Genomic DNA, 18,255 nt, shown 5'->3' with positions numbered 1-18,255 from the left:
CTTCAGCAGCTTATAGACTCAATTTCTTGGAGCCCTAGCATCACCTTCGCCTCTATAGGATAGAAAACACTATATAATCAATTACTCCTCACAATCACAATGCAACTCTCTCTGCCACAGGTCCTGTCCCCATGCTATAAAAAAAAAAAAAAATTGCCTTGTGAAACATCTCACAAATTCTTTCTTGGCCATTGCACCTGGCGAACCTGCATCAATCTGTTATTTGTGAATAGAAAATATCATTGAACATGAAGCTTTATCATTTGCCTACCAAAATTTGAGTTATCATTTCAAGAACTGTGGACTGAAACAGCACTGGGATTAGTTTTGCAGGGGTGCATGGTTTGTAGGTTGCATTAATGGAATTTCTCATACCAGGAATTTTCATATGCTTCAGCTGCCACTTGGAAAAAAAGATCTTCAGCACACACTTCATGAGGAGGAGGTGCTGGCTTACAGGCACTATCTCCTATGTATTTCGAGGTGGTGAGTTGTGTCAGAGCTCAGAAATGATTGGCTCTGCGTCCTTGGTGAGAGTAAGCCTGTTACTCTTTAATCAGAACCAGCAGATCTACAGTTTAAAACAAATTATTTACCAATGCATTTGACTTGAAGGTGAACATGAACATTAGCCATCTTAATTTTTCTCTCTAACCAAACAAGACTGTGCCAAATTAAAAGATTTGATGAGGGTGACTCACCAAATGACTACATATAAAATGACTACAATTTATACTTTGAAGTTAAAATGTGTAAAACTCTGGAAAATCATAATTGGAAGATCAACTTCCCATGTAACAGCATGAGACCTTCTTGCCTGCTCTTCAGTGAAACTGGTAAACAATTTTAAAAATTCAAAGGCCTCTGGGGATGGTCCTAAGACCAAAAACAACTGAAGAAACATTCATCCCAGAAGATCTATGAAAATATAGTGACACAAAGGAGGTGGGTCGGAGCAAAGCTATTAATGGGTTAAGAGGATGATTGGAGATGGCAAAGTCATAATTATAACAGTATATTATTGAGCTTGTAACATTAATAGATAGGTTATAATGAATAATTAAAGAATATAGTTAGTAAGTACACTATTGCAATAAGATGACACAAAGGGGGAAAAGGGACTAGAACTGTATAGGAGGAACAGTGTGGTTCTGGCACAAGGATAGACATATAAATCATTTAATTGAGTTGAGAGTCCAGAGATAAACTCATCCATCTCTTGGTTAACTTTTGAAATGGGCACCAAGGTCATCCAATGGTGAATGGATAGTCTCTTCCACAAATGGTGCCAGGACAAGTGCATATCCACATGCAAAAAATGAAGTTGGACTCTTAACTCTCACCATATGCAAAAATTAACTCAAAATGGATCAAAGACCAATATTGAGAGCTGAAACTATAAAATGCTTGGAAATAAACATGGAGGAAAATCTTCATGACCTTGGATTTGGCAAGGGCTTCATAGATATGGCACCAAAAGCACAAGCAACTACAGTAACAATAGACAAATTAAATTTGATTGAAATTAAAAACTCTTGTGCTTTAAGGGGCACCAACAATAGGGTGAAAAGACAACCCACAGAATCAGAGAAAATAATTGCAAATCATATACCTGATAAGCATGTACTGTCCAAAATACATAGAGAACTCTTACAATTCAATAACAAGAAGACAATTCAATTAAAAATTGGGCAAAGAATTTGAATAGACATTTCTCCATGGCCAATGAGTGCACAAAAGGGTGCTTGATATCACTAATCACCAGGGAAATGCAAGACAAAACCGTGTGAGATACTATGGCATACACACTAGGGTAACTACAAAGGGTCAGAAAACAATTGTTAACCAGGATGTGGAAAAATCAGAATACTCATAGATCTTGGATACGAGCCCTTTATTTGATGTCATTTGCAAATATCTTCTCTCATTCTGTAGGGTGTCTTGTAGTTTTTTTGACTGTTTCTTTTGCTGTGCAGAAGCCTTTTATCCTGATTAAGTCCCAGTAGTTCATTTTTGCTTTTGTTTCCCTTGCCTTCATAGATTCTTGCAAGAATTTGCTGTGGCCAAGTTCAAAAAGGGTGTTGCCTGTGTTCTCCTCTAGGATTTTGATGGAATCTTGTCTCACATTTAGATCTTTCATCCATTTTGAGTTTATCTTTGTGTCTGGTGTAAGAGAGTGGTCTAGTTTCATTCTTCTGCACGTGGCTGTCCAATTTCCCCAGCACCTTTTATTGAAAGGACTGTCCTTTTTCCAGTGGATAGTCTTTCCTGCTTTGTCAAATATTAGTTGACCATAGAGTTGAGGGCCCATTTCTGGGTTCTCTATTCTGTTCCATTGATCTATGTGTCTCTTTTTGTGCCAGAACCACACTGTCTTGATGATCACAGCTTTGTAGTACAACATGAAATCCGGCATTGTGTTGTCCCCGGCTCTGGTTTTCTTTTTCAATATTCTCCTGGCTATTCAGGGTCTTTTCTGATTCCACACAAATCTTAAGATTATTTGTTCCAACTCTGTGAAGAAAGTCAACACCCAAGAAACAATCAATTAAACTCAACACCCAAGAAACAAACAATCCAATCATAAAATGGGCAGAAGACACAAACAGAAAATTCACAGAGGAAGGCATACACATGGCCAACAAGCACATGAGAAAATGCTCCGCATCACTTGCCATCAGGGAAATACAAATCAAAACGACAATGTGATACCATCTCACCAGTGAGAGTGACGAAAATTAACAAAACAGGAAACATCAAATGTTGGAAAGGATGTGAGAAGTGAGAACCCTTTTGCACTGTTGGTGGGAATGTGAACTGGTGCAGCCACTCTGGAAAATTGTGTGGAGGTTCCTCAAAGAGTTAAAAATAGACCTGCCCTACGACCCAGCAATTGCACTGCTGGGGATTTACCCCAAAGACACAGATGCGGTGAAACGCCGGGACACCTGTACCCCAATGTTCACAGCAGCAATGTCCACAATAGCCAAAGTGTGGAAGGAGCCTCAGTGTCCATCGACAGATGATAGATAAAGAAGATGTGGTCTATGTGTACAGTGGGATATTCCTCAGCCATCAGAAATGGCGAATACCCACCATGTGCTTCGTCATGAATGGAACTGGAGGGTATTATGCTGAGTGAAGTAAGTTGATTGGAGAAAGACGATCATCCTATGGTCTCACTCATTTGGGGAATATAAGAAATAGTGATAGGGATCATAGGGGAAATAGAGAAAATGAGTAGGAAAAATCAGAGAGGGAGACAGAGCATGAGAGACTCCTACCTCTGGGAAACATACAAGGGGTAGTGGAAGGGGAGGTAGGCAGGGGGATGGGGTGACTGGGTGACGGGCACTGAGGGGGGCACTTGGCGGGATCAGCACTGGGTGTTATAGTATATGGTGGCAAATCGAATTTCAGTCAAAAATAAATAAATAAGTCTCAAAAAAAAGAATTCTCATATACTGCCAGTGGGAATGTAAAATGGTACAGCTGCTTTGAAACACAGTCCACCAGTTCCTCAAATGATTAAACATAATGTTACCATATACCCATCAGTTCCACTCCTGAGTACATACCTGAGAATTATGAAAACATATGTCCATATAAAAACTCATAATGAATTTTTATAGTACTGTTATCCAGAATAGCTCAAAGGATAGAATCAACCCAAATGCTCATCAGTAGTTGAATGGAAAACGAAATGTGGTACCTCCACGCAATGCAAAGGAATGAAGTGCTAATGAATGCAAAAGGATGGATGAAACTTGAAAATACACAGAGAGAAAGAAGCCAATCACAACAGACTACGTGTTATGTGGTTTCATTCACATGAAAGTCCAGAGCAGGGAAATCTACAGAGACCAACTGGGTTAGTGGTTGCTACAGGCTGCAGAGCATGGGAGGGTAATTGCTGAAGGGCAGGGGATTTGAGATGACGAAAATGTTCTAATATTGTGGTGATGGTTTCAGATCTCTGTGAATACACTAAATTGTACATTAAATTGTACAATTTAGATTGTACACTTTAAATGGATGAATTGTATGGTATATAAATTATATCCCAATAAAGCTATTTGTAAAATGATCATTAGTGTAAAATCAATCAAAAAATCCAGATATTTTTATATTTCTATTCTTTTTTATGCTCCTTTTTAAAAAAACATTATGTGTATTTATTCATGAGAGAGAGACAGAGACACAGGCAGAGGGAGAAGCAGGCTCCCTACAGGGACCCCGATGGGGACTCAACCCCAAGACCTCGGGATCATGACCAGAACCAAAGGCAGATGCTCAACCACTGAGCCACCCTAGTGTCCCATTTTTTATACTCTTTTTTTACAAAAGTTTTTATTTGAATTCCAGTTAGTCAACATATAGTGTAGTATTAGTTTCAGGAGTACAATGTAGTGGTTCAACACTTCCATACAACACCTGGTGCTCGTCACAGTACGTGCACTCCTTGATCCCCCTCACCTATTTAACCCATCCCCCCACCAGCCTCCCTTCTGGTAACCATCAGTTTGTTCTCTATTGTGAAGTGTTTGTTTCTTGGTTCGCCCCCCTCTCTCTCTTTTCCCTTTGCTCACTTGGTTTGTTTCTTAAATTTCACATATGAGTGAAATCATATGGTATTTGTCTTACTCTGATGGACTTATTTCACTTAGCATAATACTTTCTAGCTCCAGCCATGTCTGTCACAAATAGCAGGATTTCATTCTTTTTATGGCTGAGTAATATTCCATTGTGTGTACATACCACATCTTCCTTATCCATTCATCAGTCAATGGACACTTGAGCTGTTCCCCTACTTCGACTATTGCAGCTACAAACATTGGGGTGCATATGCCCCTTTGAATTAGTATTTTTATATTCTTTGGGTAAGTTCCTAGTAGTGCAGTTGGTAGATCATAGGGTAGTTCTATTTTTAGCTCTTTGAGGAAGCTCCATACTGTTTTCCAGAGTGGCTGCACCAGTTTGCATTCCCACCAACAGTGCAAGAGAGCCCCTTTCTCCACATCCTCAACACCTACTGTTTCTTGTAGTGTCAATTTTAGTGATTCTGACAGGTGTAAAGCAACAGCTCATTGTACATTTGATTTGCATTCCTGTGATCAGTGATGTTGCTCTTTTCATGTGTCTGTCGACTGTCTGTACGTCTTCCTTGGGAAAATGTTCATGTTTCTGCCCATTTTTTAATTGCATTGTTTGGTTTTGGGATGTTGAGTTTTATAAGTTCTTTATATATCTTGGATATTATTTATCAGATATATCATTCACAAATATCTTCTCCCATTCCATAGATTGCCTTCTAGTTTTGTTGATTTCTTCCTTCACTGTGCAGAAGGCTTTTATGTTGATGAAATCCCAGTGGTTAATTTTTGCTTTGGTTTCCCTTGCCTAGGGAGATGTGTCAGATGTTACGGGCCACCGGGGTGGCTCAGTTGGTTAAGCGTCTCCCTTCGTCTCAGGTCATGATCTCAGGTTCCTGGGATTGAGCCCTGCATCTGGGACCCTGCTCAGTGGGGAGTCGGCCTCTCCTTCTCCCTCTCTGTCCCTGCTTCTGCACTCTCTCTCATAAATAAATAAATAAATAAATAAATAAATAAATAAATAAATAAATAAATAAAATCCTTAAAAAAAAATAGAAGTTGCTATGGACAATGTCAAGGAATTTGCTGCCTGTGTTTTATTCTAGGATTTTTATGGTTTTAGGTCTTGAATCCATTCTGAACTTACTTTTGTGCATGGTGTAAGAAAGTGGTCCAGCTTCATTCTTTTGCATGTCTCTGTCCAGTTTTCCCAACACCATTTGTTACAAAAGACAGTCTTTTTTCCATTGCAAACTGGAATGTTTTGTCAAAGATTAATTGATCATACAGTTGTGGGTTCCTTTCTGGATTTTCTTTCTATTGATCTATGTATCTATTTTTGTACCAGTACCATACTGCTTTGATCACTACAGCTTTGTATTATATAACTTGAAGTCTGGAATTGTGATGCCTCCAGCTTTTTTCTTTTATTATTATTTTTTATTTTATTATTATTTTTACTTAAATACAATTTGTCAACATACAGTATAACACTGAGTGCTCACCCCATCAAGTGCCCTCCTCAATGCCCATCACCCAGTCACCCCATCCCCCTGCCCGCCACCCCTTCTACAACCTTTTGTTTGTTTCCCAGAGTTAGGAGTCTCATGGTTTGTCTCCCTCTATAATTTTTCCCCACTCAGTTCCCCCCTTTCCCTTGTGATCCCTATCACTATTCGAGGTCTTTGTACTTCCATATGGTCATTTTATGATCATTAGTTCCAGCTCTGTGAAAAATGCTGGTGGCATTTTGACAGGGATTGCTTTGGATAGTATAGAATTTTTAACAATATTTGCCCTTGCAACTCAAGAGCATGGAATGCCTTTCCACTTCATTGTGTGCTCTTCGTTTTGTTTCACCAGTGTTTTACAGTGTTCAGAGTACAGATCTTTCACCTCTTTGGTTAGGTGTATTCTTAGGATCTTATTGTTTTTGGTGCAATTGTAAATGGGGTTGAGTCTTTAATTTCTCTTTCTGTTGCTTCATTACTGATGTACGTAAACGCAACAGATTTCTGTATGTTGACTTTGTACCCTGTATCTTTACTGAACTTGTGTATCAGTTCTAGCAGTTTTTTGGTGGGGCCTTTAGGGATTTCTATATAGAGTATCATGTCATCTGCAAATAGTGAAAATTTGACTTCTTCCTTGCCAACGTGGATGCCTTTTGTTTCCTTTCGTTGTCTGATTACTGAGGCTGGGACTTCCAGTACTCTGTTGAATGTAGGTGGTGAGAGTAGACATCCCTGTCATGTTCCTGACCTTAGGGGAAAAACTCTCAGTTTTTACCCAAGGAGGGTGATATTAGTTGTGGGTTTTTCATAGACACCCTTTATTGCATTGAGATTTGTTTCCTCTAAACCTACTTTGTTGAGGGTTTTTTTTTTTTTTATCTTGAATGGATGTTGTACTTAGTCAAATGCTTTTTCTGCACCTATTGAAAGGATCATATGGTTCTTATCGTTTCTCTTACTCATATGATGTATCACATTGATTCATTTTTGAATACTGACCACCCCCCTACAACACTGGAATTAATCCCACCCAGTTCATTATGGTGAATGATTTTGTTGATATATTGTTGGATTCAGTTTACTGCAGTTTTATTGAGAATTTTTTGCATCTGTGTTCATAAGGGATATAGGTCTGTAGTTCTGTGTTTTTAGTTGTATTTTATCTGGTTTTGGTATCAGAGTAATGCTGACCTCATGGAATGAATTTGGAGGTTTTCTTTCCATTCCCATCTTTTGGAATAGTATAAGGAAAATAGGTATTAACTCTTCTTTAAATAGATAATAACTCTTCTTTAAATTTGGCAGAAATCTCTTGTAAAGTCATTGGGTCCTGGACTTCTGTTTGTTGGGAGGTTTGTGTTGTTGTTGTTGTTTTGTTTTGTTCTTTTTACTAATTCAATTTCTAGGCTGGCTATTGGTTCACTCAAGTTTTCCATTTCTTCCTATTTCAGTTTTGGTAGTTTTATGCTTCTAGGAATTTCTCCATTTCTTCTAGGTTGTCCAATTTGTTGGCATATAGTTATTCACAATATTCTCTTATAATTGTTTATATCTCTGTGGCATTGGTTGTTATATTTCCCCTCTCATTTGTCATGTTATTTGTTTGAGTCCTTTCTCTTTTTTTTTTTTTTTGATGAGTCTGGCTTAAGGTTTATTAATTTTTTCAAAGACCAAGTTCCTAGTTTCACTGATCTGTCCTACTTTATTTTTAGTTTCTGTGTCACTTATTTTTGCTCTATCTTTATTATTTCCTTCCTTCTGCTGGCTTTAAGCTTCATTTGTTTTTTTCTTCCTAGCTCCTTTAGGTGTAAGATGGGTTGTTTATTTGAGACTTGCCTTGCTTCTTGAAATAGGCCTCCTGTATTGCTGTATACTCCTCTCTAGGACCACTTTTGCAGCACCTGAAAGCTTTTGGACTGCTGTGTTTTCATTTTCATTTGTTTCCATGTATTTTTTTTTTAAGATTGTATTTATTTACTAGAGAGAGAGGCAAACAGAAAAGGTAGAGGGGCAGAGAGGCAGAGAAGAAAAAAGGAGAGGGACAAGCAGGGCGCAAGCTGAGCACAGAGCCCAATGCGAGACTCAATCTCACAAACCCAAGATCATCACCTGAGCCAAAATCAAGAGTCAGACACACAATGGACTGAGTCACCCAGGTGCCTCTGTTTCCATGTATTTTTAAAATTTCTTCTTTAATTTCCTGGTTTACCCATTCATTGCTCTTGTTTTGTTTTGTTTTTTAAAGATTTTATTTATTCATGAGAGACACAGAAAGAGAGAGGCAGAGACACAGGCAGAGGGAGAATCAGGCTCCATGCAAGAAGCCCAATGTGAGACTTGATCCCGAAACCCAGGATCACTATCTGAGCCAGTCAGATGAGCTTAACCCCTGAGCCACCCAGGCAACCCCCATTCATTGTTTAATAGCATGTTGCTTAACCCCATGTATCTGTGGTCTTTCTTGATTATTTTCTTGTAGTTAAGTTCTAGTTGCATAGCATTTTTTGTCAGAAAATATGTATGGTAAAAAAAAAAAAACAATTAAAAAAAAGGAAATATGTATGGTAGGACTTCACTATCTTTGTAGTTGCTAAAGCCTGATTTGTGACCTAATATGTGATTTATTCTGGAGAATGTCCCATGTGCATTTGAAAAGAAGGTGCATCCTGCTACTTTAGCTTGGAATGATCTGAATATGTTGTTGAGTCCATCTGGTCCACGGCGTCATCAAAGCCATCATTTCCTTGTTGATTGTCTGCTTAGATGATCTGCCCATTGATGTTAGTGGAGTGTTAAGTCCCCTACTATCATTGCACTATTATCTATGAGTTCCTTTATGCTTGTTATTAATTATTTTATATATTTGTGTGCTCCCATATTGGGTGCATAAATATTTACAATTGTTAGTTTCCTGTCGGATTGTCCCCTTTATTATGATATAGTGCCCTTCCCCTCTCTCATTACAGTCTTTGTGTTAATGTCTAGTTTGTCTGATAAAAAATTGCTACTCTGGCTTCCTTTTGACGTCCATTGGCATGCTAAGTATTTCGCCGTCCCCTCACTTTCAACCTTCAGGTGTCTCTAGGTCTAAAGTGAGTCTCTTGTAGGCAGCATATAGATGGTTCTTGTTCCTTTATCCCATTCTCTCAGCCCATATCTTTTGATTAGAGTGTTAGTCCATGTACGTTCAGAGTAATTATGGATAGATATGTATTTGGTGCCATTTTCTTACTTGTTTTGTGGTTGTTTCTGGAGATTTTCTCTGTTCCTTTCTTGTCTTTGTCACTTTTGAGCTTTCCTTTCCACTCAAAGAGTCCCATTTAATATTTCGTGCTGGGCAGGTTTAGTGGTCACAAACTCCTTTAGTTTTTGTCTGGGAAACTCTTTGTCTCTCCTTCCTTTTTTAAAGATTTTATTTATTTATTCATGAGAGACACAGAGAGAGAGAGAGAGAGAGAGGCAGAGACACAGGCAGAGGGAGAAGCAGGCTCCATGCAGGGAGCCCGATGTGGGACTCAATCCCGGGTCTCTAGCATCATGCCCTGGGAGCTCAATCCCTTCTATGTTGAATGACAGCCTTGCTGGATAGAGTATTCTTGGCTGTGGATTTTCCCCATTCAGCATGGTGAATATATCACGCCCTTCTGGCCTCCGAAGTTTCTGTGGAGAGATGTGCAGCTAGCCTATGGGTTCCCCCTTGTAATTTGGGGACCTCTTTTGTCTTGCTGCTTCCCAGATTTTTTCTTTATCACTGTATTTTGTCCATTTAATTACAACATGTTTTGGTATTGGCCTGCTTTCATTGATTTGATGGGAGTTCACTGTGCCTACTGGATCCAGAGGTGTGTTTCCATCCTGAGCTTGGGGAAGTTTTCAGTTATTATTTCCTCAAATAAATTTCCTGCCCCCTTTTCTCTCTCTTTTTATTTTAAAGCTTTTTAAAATTTTTTTATATTTTTTTTCATGAGAGACACACACACACACAGAGAGGCAGAGACACAGGCAGAGAGAGAAGCAGGCTCCATGTAGGGAGCCCAATGTGGGACTCAATCCCAGGTCTCTAGGATCATGTCCTGGACTGAAGGCAGTGCTAAACCCCTGAGCCATCCAGGCTGCCCCCTTTCTCTCTTTTTATTCTTTTGTGTCTCCTATAATATGAGTGTTATTACATTTGACGGAGTCACTGAGTTCCCTAAGTTTGTTCTCATGTTCCATAATTCTTCCTTCTCTTTTGTTCAGCGCCATTATTTCCCACTGGCTTGGCTTCTAGGTCACTAATTCGTTCCTTGCCTCTTTCAGCCTGCTGTCCATTCTAGCAAGCCTGTTTCCAATCTTGTTTATGGCACTCTTCATCTCTGATTGATTATTTTTAAACTATTTCTTTTTCATCTGTGTGGTTAGGGTCTCACTGAGGTCTTTTATTCTTTCTCAGCCCAGTGACTATCCATCCTCATGATTTTTTGCTCTAAATTCTCCATGAGGCTTGTTACTTCTATCTGTTTCACTTACATCTCTGATCATGGCCTCATCCTGTTTTTTTCTTTGGGATAAATTCCTCCTTCTCTGCACTTCATCTACGTCTTTGTCTTCCTTGTGTTAGAAATGGTAGTTATGTCTCCTGTGTGTTAAAGTAATGGCCTTATGAAGAATAGGTCACATAGTACCCAGGGCCTGGCACTTCAGGAAGTGATTCTGATGTGTGCGCATGCACTGTACTGTTGTGTTTGGGGTGCTCTCTCCTTCAGGTCAGTCATCTGTATGAGCTCTCTTTGCCTGCTGTGGATAGTGTTTGGTCCCTGGTCTGAAAGTGGGGAATTTTAGCTGGGTGTGTTCCAGTGTGCTTGTGAAATGAGACGTGACACCATCTCCACCAGACCTGACGGCCTGCAGAACTCTCTGGTTGGGTGATAGGCATGGGCAAGGGTTTGTGCTCATCTTCTGGGGGAGTGGCTGCTGTGCTGGAACTGAGGCAAGAGTGATTGGGAAGGGCAGTCCCTCCGGGGCACAGAGAGTTAGGGCTTGATGTATGCAAGTCAGGCGGGCAGTCTTGGTGCCGTGCTGCTTTCCACAGGTAGCTCTGCGTGTATGCTGAGGGGCGGGGGAGAGAAGCGGTGCTGGCCAGCTCCTTTGTTCCTGCAGAGGTGTCCTCGTGAAGGCTGCCCCTGAGGACGCTTTGCAAAAAGAGCAAATAATCTCCGTCCTGTGTGCCCCAGGTATTTGTCAGATTACAATTCCTTGCTCTCTATCCTTGCTTGTTTGTCTGCCTTATCTCCAAGAGCATTAGTGCCCTCTGGGCTCTATCTCAGCCCAACCTACGAACCCTTTAAACCCCATTCTTGAAGTTTCACTCACTGCCAGAACTCATGTAATTCTGTCCCTCTTGTTTCCTCGCCCATGGCTTTCAGAAAACACTTTCCCTTTGTGTTCCCCTGTGGGGTTCTCTCTCTCTCTCTCTCTCTCTCTCTCTCTCACCATGGTTCCCTCTCCTTCACTGTCCCCTCAATCTGGTTCTACCCTAAACCCTGTCTCTATACTTCCTACTCTCTTCTCCATGGCTTCTCTTCTACTTGAGTTGCAGTGCTTGTTCTGTTCGTCTTCCAGGTGATTTCTGGTCTAATTAGGATGATTTGATACTTGTCTCTTTGTGTTTGTGGGACAAGGTGAGCCTAGGGTCCTTTTACTCCCATAGCATCCTCCTCTCTTTTATATTTTACTCTTCATGTTTACTAATCTGTGTCCAACATCACCTAGGAACTCTCCCATTTTGTGGGTTTAGCTCTACCTTGTCACTCTTAGGGCCAGATTCTTGTAGGCAATGAAACCAGCAGTTTCCTATGGTGTCACTTGCATGAAGACTAATGTATAAGGTGAAGATGCTAAGGTCTTATGAGTCTGTAACTTGTCAACAGGGTATTAAGAGTGATGTCTCTCCACCTCCCCACGCCATTCACATCATTGTCTATTTGGATATAGATGTATTCATTATAAAATCTCTGATAATGGCTGCCTTTTGGGAGAGCTAAATTGTGGATTCACAATAGAAACTGATAGGTTTTATGTGTTTTATTTTTTAAATATTTAACTTATTTATTTATTTGAGACAGAGAGATAACACAAGCTGGTGGAAGATCAGAGGGAGAGAGCAGCAGATGCCCCACTGAGCAGGAGACTCAACATGGGGCCCAATCACAGGATTGCAGCTGAAGGAAGATGCCTAACCGACTGAGCCCTCAGGTGTCTCAAGAGTGGTAGGTTCTATTAATAAAATGAGTGAAAAAATGTACCCATTTATTCTTTTTTTTACCAGAAAACAATCACCTAATATTTATTTTATTTAAATCCAACTTCCCAACATGCAGTATAATACCTAGTGCTCATTATATCATGTGCCTTCCTTAATGCCCATCACCCAGTTACCCCATCGTCCCACGCATCTCCCGTTCAGCAACCCTCTGTTTGTTTCCCAGAGTCTGGAGTCATTCATGGTTTGTCTTCCTCTCTAATATTTCCCCATTCAGCTTCCTCTCCTTGCATTTTGATCCTTTTCACTATTTCTTATATTCCACGTTTGGGTGAAACCATGTGATAACTGTCTTTCTCTGACTGACTTATTTTACTCAGCATAATACACTCCGTTTCCTCCATCCATGTTGATGTCAAGGTAGGTAGTCATTATTTCTGATGGCTGAGTAATATTCTATTGCATATATAGACCACATCTTATTTATCCATTCGTCTGTCAAAGGACATTGTGTCTCCATCCACAATTTGGCTATTGTGAACATTGCTGCTGTGAACATAGGGATGCAGGTGTCCCGGCATTTCACTGCATTTATATCTTTGGGGTACCTACTCAGTAGTGCAATTTTTGGATAATAAGGTAGCTCTATTTTTAACTTCTTGAGGAACCTCCACAGTGTTTTCCAGAGTGCCTGTACCAGCTTGCTTTCCCACACATGGTAGAAGTGGGTTCCCTTTTCTCCACATCCTCACCAACATGTGTTGCTTTTGAGATGTTAATTTTATCCATTCTCACCAGTATACCGTGGTATCTCATTGTAGTTTTGGTTTATATTTCCCTGATTACAAGTGATGTGGAGCATTTTTTCATGTGCCTGTTGACTATGTGTAAGCCTTCTTTGGAGAAATGTCTGTTCTTGTCTTCTGCCCATTTCTTGACTGGATTGTTTGTTTTCTGGGTGTTGAGTTTGATAAGTTCTTTACAGGTCTTAGATACTAGCCCTTTCTCTGATATGTCATTTGCAAAAATCTTCTCCCATTCTCTAGGCTGCCTTTCAGTTCTGTTGACTGTTTCCTTCGCTGTGCAGAAACTTTTGATCTTGAGGAAGTCCCAATAGTTCATTTTTGCTTTTGTTTCCCTTGCCTTTAGGGATGTTTCTTGCAAAAAGTTGCTGCAGCTGAGTTCAAAAAGGTTGCTGCTGTGTTCCCCTATAGGATTTTGATGGAATCTGTCTCACATTTAGATCTTTCTTCCATTTTGAGTTTATCCTTCTGTATGGTTTAGGAAAATGCTCTCGTTGCCTTCTTCTGCAGGTAGCTGTCCAATGTTCACAACATCCTTTGTTGTAGAGACTGTTTTGTTTGTTTTTACATTGCGTATTGTTTTCTGCCCTCTCGGAGAATAGTTGACTATAGATTTGAGGGTCCATTTCTGAATTCTCTACTTTTTCCTTTGATCTATGTGTCTGTTTTTGTGCCAGCACCATGCTGTCTTGATGATTGCAGCTTTGTGATATAGCCTAAAGTCTGGCATTGTGATATCCTCAGCTTTGGTTTTCTTTTTCAGCATTCCTCTGGCTATTTGGGGTCTTTTCTGGCTCCATACACATCTTAGCATCATTGTTCTAACTCTATGAAAAAAGACTATTAGTGTTTTGATAGAGATTGCATTGAATGTGTAAATTGCTATGGGTAGCATAGACATTTGCACAATATTTATTCTTCCAATACATGAACATGAATATCTTTCCATTTCTTTGTGTCTTCCTCAATTTCTTCCTTAAGTGTTTTGCAGGGATCCCTGGGTGGCACAGCGGTTTGGCGCCTGCCTTTGGCCCAGGGCGCGATCCTGGAGACCCGGGATCGAATCCCACATTGGGCTCCTGGTGCATGGAGCCTGCTTCTCCCTCTGCCTATGTCTCTGCCTCTCTTTCTCTCTCTGTGACTATCATAAATAAATAAAACTTAAAAAAAAGTGTTTTGCAGTTTGTAGAGTATAAGCCCTCTACCTCTTTGGTTAGGTTTATTCCTAGGTATCTTATTGTTTTGATGCAGTAATAAATGGACTCAACTCCTTCATTTCTCCTTCTTCTGCTTCATTGTCAGTGTCTAGAAATGCCACATTGATTTTGTATCCTGCTACATTGTTGAATTACTGTATTTTCTAGTAATCTTGGGGTGGAATCTTTTAAGTTCTCCGTATATACATCACATCATCTGCAAAAAGTCCGAGTTTGACTTCTTTGCCAATTTGAATGCCCTTTATTTCTTTTTGTTGTCTGATTGCTGAGGCCAGGACTTCTAGGACTATGTTGAACAACAGTGGTGAGAGTGGACATCCCTGTCGTGTTCCTACTTTAGAGGAAAAGCTCTCAGTTTTTCCCCATTAAGAATGATATTCACTATGGGCTTTTCACAAATGGCTTTTATGTTACTGCGGTATGTTCCCTATCCGTACACTGTGGAGAGTTTTAATCAAGAAGGATAACATATTTTGTCAAATGCACTTTCTGTACTGAGAGGATCATATAGTTCTTGCCTCTCTTTTAGTAATGTGATCTATCACGTTGATTGGTTTCCTAATGTTGACCCACACTTGTAGCCCAGGAATAAGTCCCACTTAGTATGGTGGTGAATAATCTTTTTAATATACTGTTGGATTCTCTTGGCTGGTATTTTGGTGAGTATGTTGACTTCCATATTCATCAGAGATATTGGTCTGTAATTCTCACTTTTGTTGGGGTCTTTGGTTTGGGATCATGTTCTATGCTGGTCTCATAGCACAAGATTAGAAGTTTTCCTCTCATTTCTATTTTTGAAACAGCTTCCCATACAATAGGCATTATTTTTTTTTTCTGTGTTTGGGAAGCCACCTGGCCCTGGACTTTACTTTGTGGGTAGTTTTTTTTTATTACTGCTTCAATTTCCTTACTTGTTATTGTCTATTTGGGTTTTCTATTTCTGCCTGTTTCAGTTTTTGTTGTTTATAAGTTTCTAGGAATGCATCCATTTCTTCTAGATTGCCTAATTTGTTGGTATATATTTGTTCATAATATGTTCCTAAAATCATTTGTATTTCCTTGATGTTGGTCGGGATCTTTCCTCTATCATTCATGAATTTATTAATTTGAGTCTCTTTCTTTTCTTTTTTAATAAGTCTGACTAGGAGTTTATCTGTCTTATTAATTTTTTCAAAGAAACAGGTCCTAGTTTTGTTGATGCTTCCTACTGTTCTTCTGGTCACTATTTCAGTGAATTCTGCTCAAATCTTTAGTATTTCTTTTCTCTTACTGGTTTTAGTAGAAACCCAGTTTTCTGGTTTATTTTCTGTTCTTTCTCCATCTTCTTTAAGTGTAAGGTTAGCTTATGTATTTGATAGTATTCTAATAGTTTGAGAGAGGCTTGTATTGAAATGTACTTCCCTCTAAGGACTGCATTTTCTGTACCCCAAAGGTTTTGAACAGTGTGTTTTCTTTCCTTTTTTTTTTTTTTTTTTTAGTTTGCATGAATCTTTTTAATTCTTCTCTAATTTCCCTGACTCATTCATTATTTAGTAGGATGCTCTTTAACCTCCAAGTCTTTGAATTCCTTCCAAATTTCTTCTTGTGACTGAATCCTAGTTTCAAAGCATCGCAGTTTTAAAATGTGCGGGGAATATTTCCAATCTTTTGGTATCAGTTAAGACCTGATTCGTGACCCAGAATTTTGTCTATTCTGGAGAAAGTTCCATGTACAGTTGAGAAGAATGGATATTCAGTTACATTAGGATGGAATGTGCTGTCTATATATCCTTGAAGTCCATCTGGTCCAGTGTGTCATTCAAAGTCATTGTTTATTTGGTGATCTGCCTAGACGATCTGTCCCTTGCTGAGAATGTTGTGTTGAAGCCTCCTACTATTAATGTAGTATTATGTATGTATTTCTTTAATTTTGTTATTAATGTTTTGCTATAGTTGACTGCTCCCACATTAGGGTTATAAATATTCATAATTGTTAGATCTTCTAGTTAGATAGACCCTCCCTTTAGGTATCATATAATGTTCCTCTTCATCTCTTACTAATCTTTGTTTTAAAATATAACTTATGTGATATGAATATTGCTACCCCAGCTTTCTTTGAGGCCCATGTGAATGGTAAATGGTCCTCCACCCCCTCATGTTCAGTGTCAAGGTGTCTTTAGGTCTACAATGTGTCTCTTGTAGACAGAATATGGATGGGTCTTACTTTTTTATCCCATTTGATACCCTGTGTCTTTTGACTGGAGCATCTAGTTACATTCAGAATACCTACTGAAAAATATGAATTTCGTGCCATTATGTTACCTGTACAGTCCATTTCTGCAGAATGGCTCCAGTTCTTTGGGCTCCCTCTTTGTTTAAAGGATTCCCCCTTAGAATTTCTTGCAAGACTGGCATGGTGGTCTCATATTCTTCCAGTTTCTGTCTCACCTGGAGGACACTGTATTCCAGTCCTTTGCAGGGACCCAACACAGAGAGTGGTCACCCATCAGGCCTCACTTGTCAGTTTAGGACACGACGAGCTGAGCTTTCTCCCTGGCTCACTGACCTAAACCCGATTCCCTACTCTAATGCTTAGAAACTCTGCCAACCTAGGCACCCATTTATGTTTTGCTCCTCCAGGAATATTGAAAACCCCAATCTCCTTCCTGCCATTCTGCCCCACTTCACCACTGAGCACTTTTCTGGCATGGAAGTCACTCACAGGAGCAGATTTCTAATGGTCCCAATTTTGAGTTCCAGGACTGTATCCCTTTCACTCCACCAGCTTACAAATGCTCCCTCCCTCCCCCCACCATTTATTTTCTGATTTATCCCCTCTGTTTCTCTCCTCCACACTCCTACCTTGAAAGAAGTGGTCATTTTTCTATTTGTAGAGTTCCAGCCATTCTCTCTTTACATCTCAGTTTAAATTCATAGGTGTTCAGGATGGTTTGATAGTTATCTTGCTAGATTTAGAGGGACAGATGAAACCAGGACCCCTACTCTTCCACCATCTTGCCTCCTCTCTAACCGGAAAGAGATCCTTTTAATAAAGTCAAATTGGGACAATATTCATCCAAACAGCAGACATGGTTGGCAGACCTAGAATTTCTTGACTTTTTGTCTCTTACAAAGGGAAATGTGTCACCTTACCCAGAGAAAAAGGCTAGAAGAATGCATTAGAAAAGCAAGCTTGCATTAGGAAGCAGAGAGGAAAGCAGTAGGTATTCTACATATGGCACAAAGCAAAGTGGACTCACTTAGAGGCAGGGATAAACATTAGGAACTCAGAATAAAACATTTTGAAAGGAGTTGAGGCAAAGCAGGAGACAAAATCAAACAAAGGAGACTGGGGACTATAGTTAAAAGCATGTTACAGACAATGGCCCTCACGGCCTGAGTCTTCCACAACTGAGGAAGTGTGAGGGACTGAGGGACTGTGGCAGAGGCACCCTTTTCCTGGGGTGGAGGCATCAGAAACATCCACAGAAGCTTCCATCCAGAATTCTTCCCCGGAACTAAGAATGCAACTAAAAGATAGATTTGTAACTCTGGAAAAAAATCCACAGCAAGAAGCAGTGCAAAAGTCCCTACTGTCACAAAAACAGCCAACAAGACAGGTGGGGGGAAAACATTCAGAAAAAGCCATGCACTTGAGTGCCCAAGGGGAATAGCAAATGTTGTCCTGAAGATGTTGGGAGGAAAAGGATGGCCCCTCAGGTAAGAGCTAGTGATGAGGCTGTCCTTACTTTATGTTTTTTAGTTCAAATATTTATGTATTTCTCTATTTATTTATATTTAAATTCAATTAATTAAAATATAATGTATTTTTGGTTCCAGAGGTAGACGTCAATGATTCAACAGTTTTATAGAACACCCAGTGCTCATTACATCACACACCCGCCTTAA

General features: G+C 39.7%; 1 long non-coding RNA gene across 1 annotated transcript in view; it reads left to right on the top strand.

Moving 5' to 3' along the window:
- The window catches only part of LOC140613799 (uncharacterized), a 53,130-nt gene that overhangs the window by 16,886 nt on the left and 17,989 nt on the right, over positions 1–18,255 (top strand). Inside the window, exon 3 of the long non-coding RNA XR_012014703.1 lies at positions 12,211–12,354. This is a non-coding gene — a long non-coding RNA (uncharacterized lncRNA). The remainder of the gene's footprint in view (positions 1–12,210; positions 12,355–18,255) is intronic.

This window comes from Canis lupus, chromosome 1, assembly GCF_048164855.1.
Source record: "Canis lupus baileyi chromosome 1, mCanLup2.hap1, whole genome shotgun sequence".
NCBI classification, from domain to species: Eukaryota; Metazoa; Chordata; class Mammalia; order Carnivora; family Canidae; genus Canis; species Canis lupus.
This window is presented reverse-complemented; position numbering and strand designations above follow the sequence as displayed.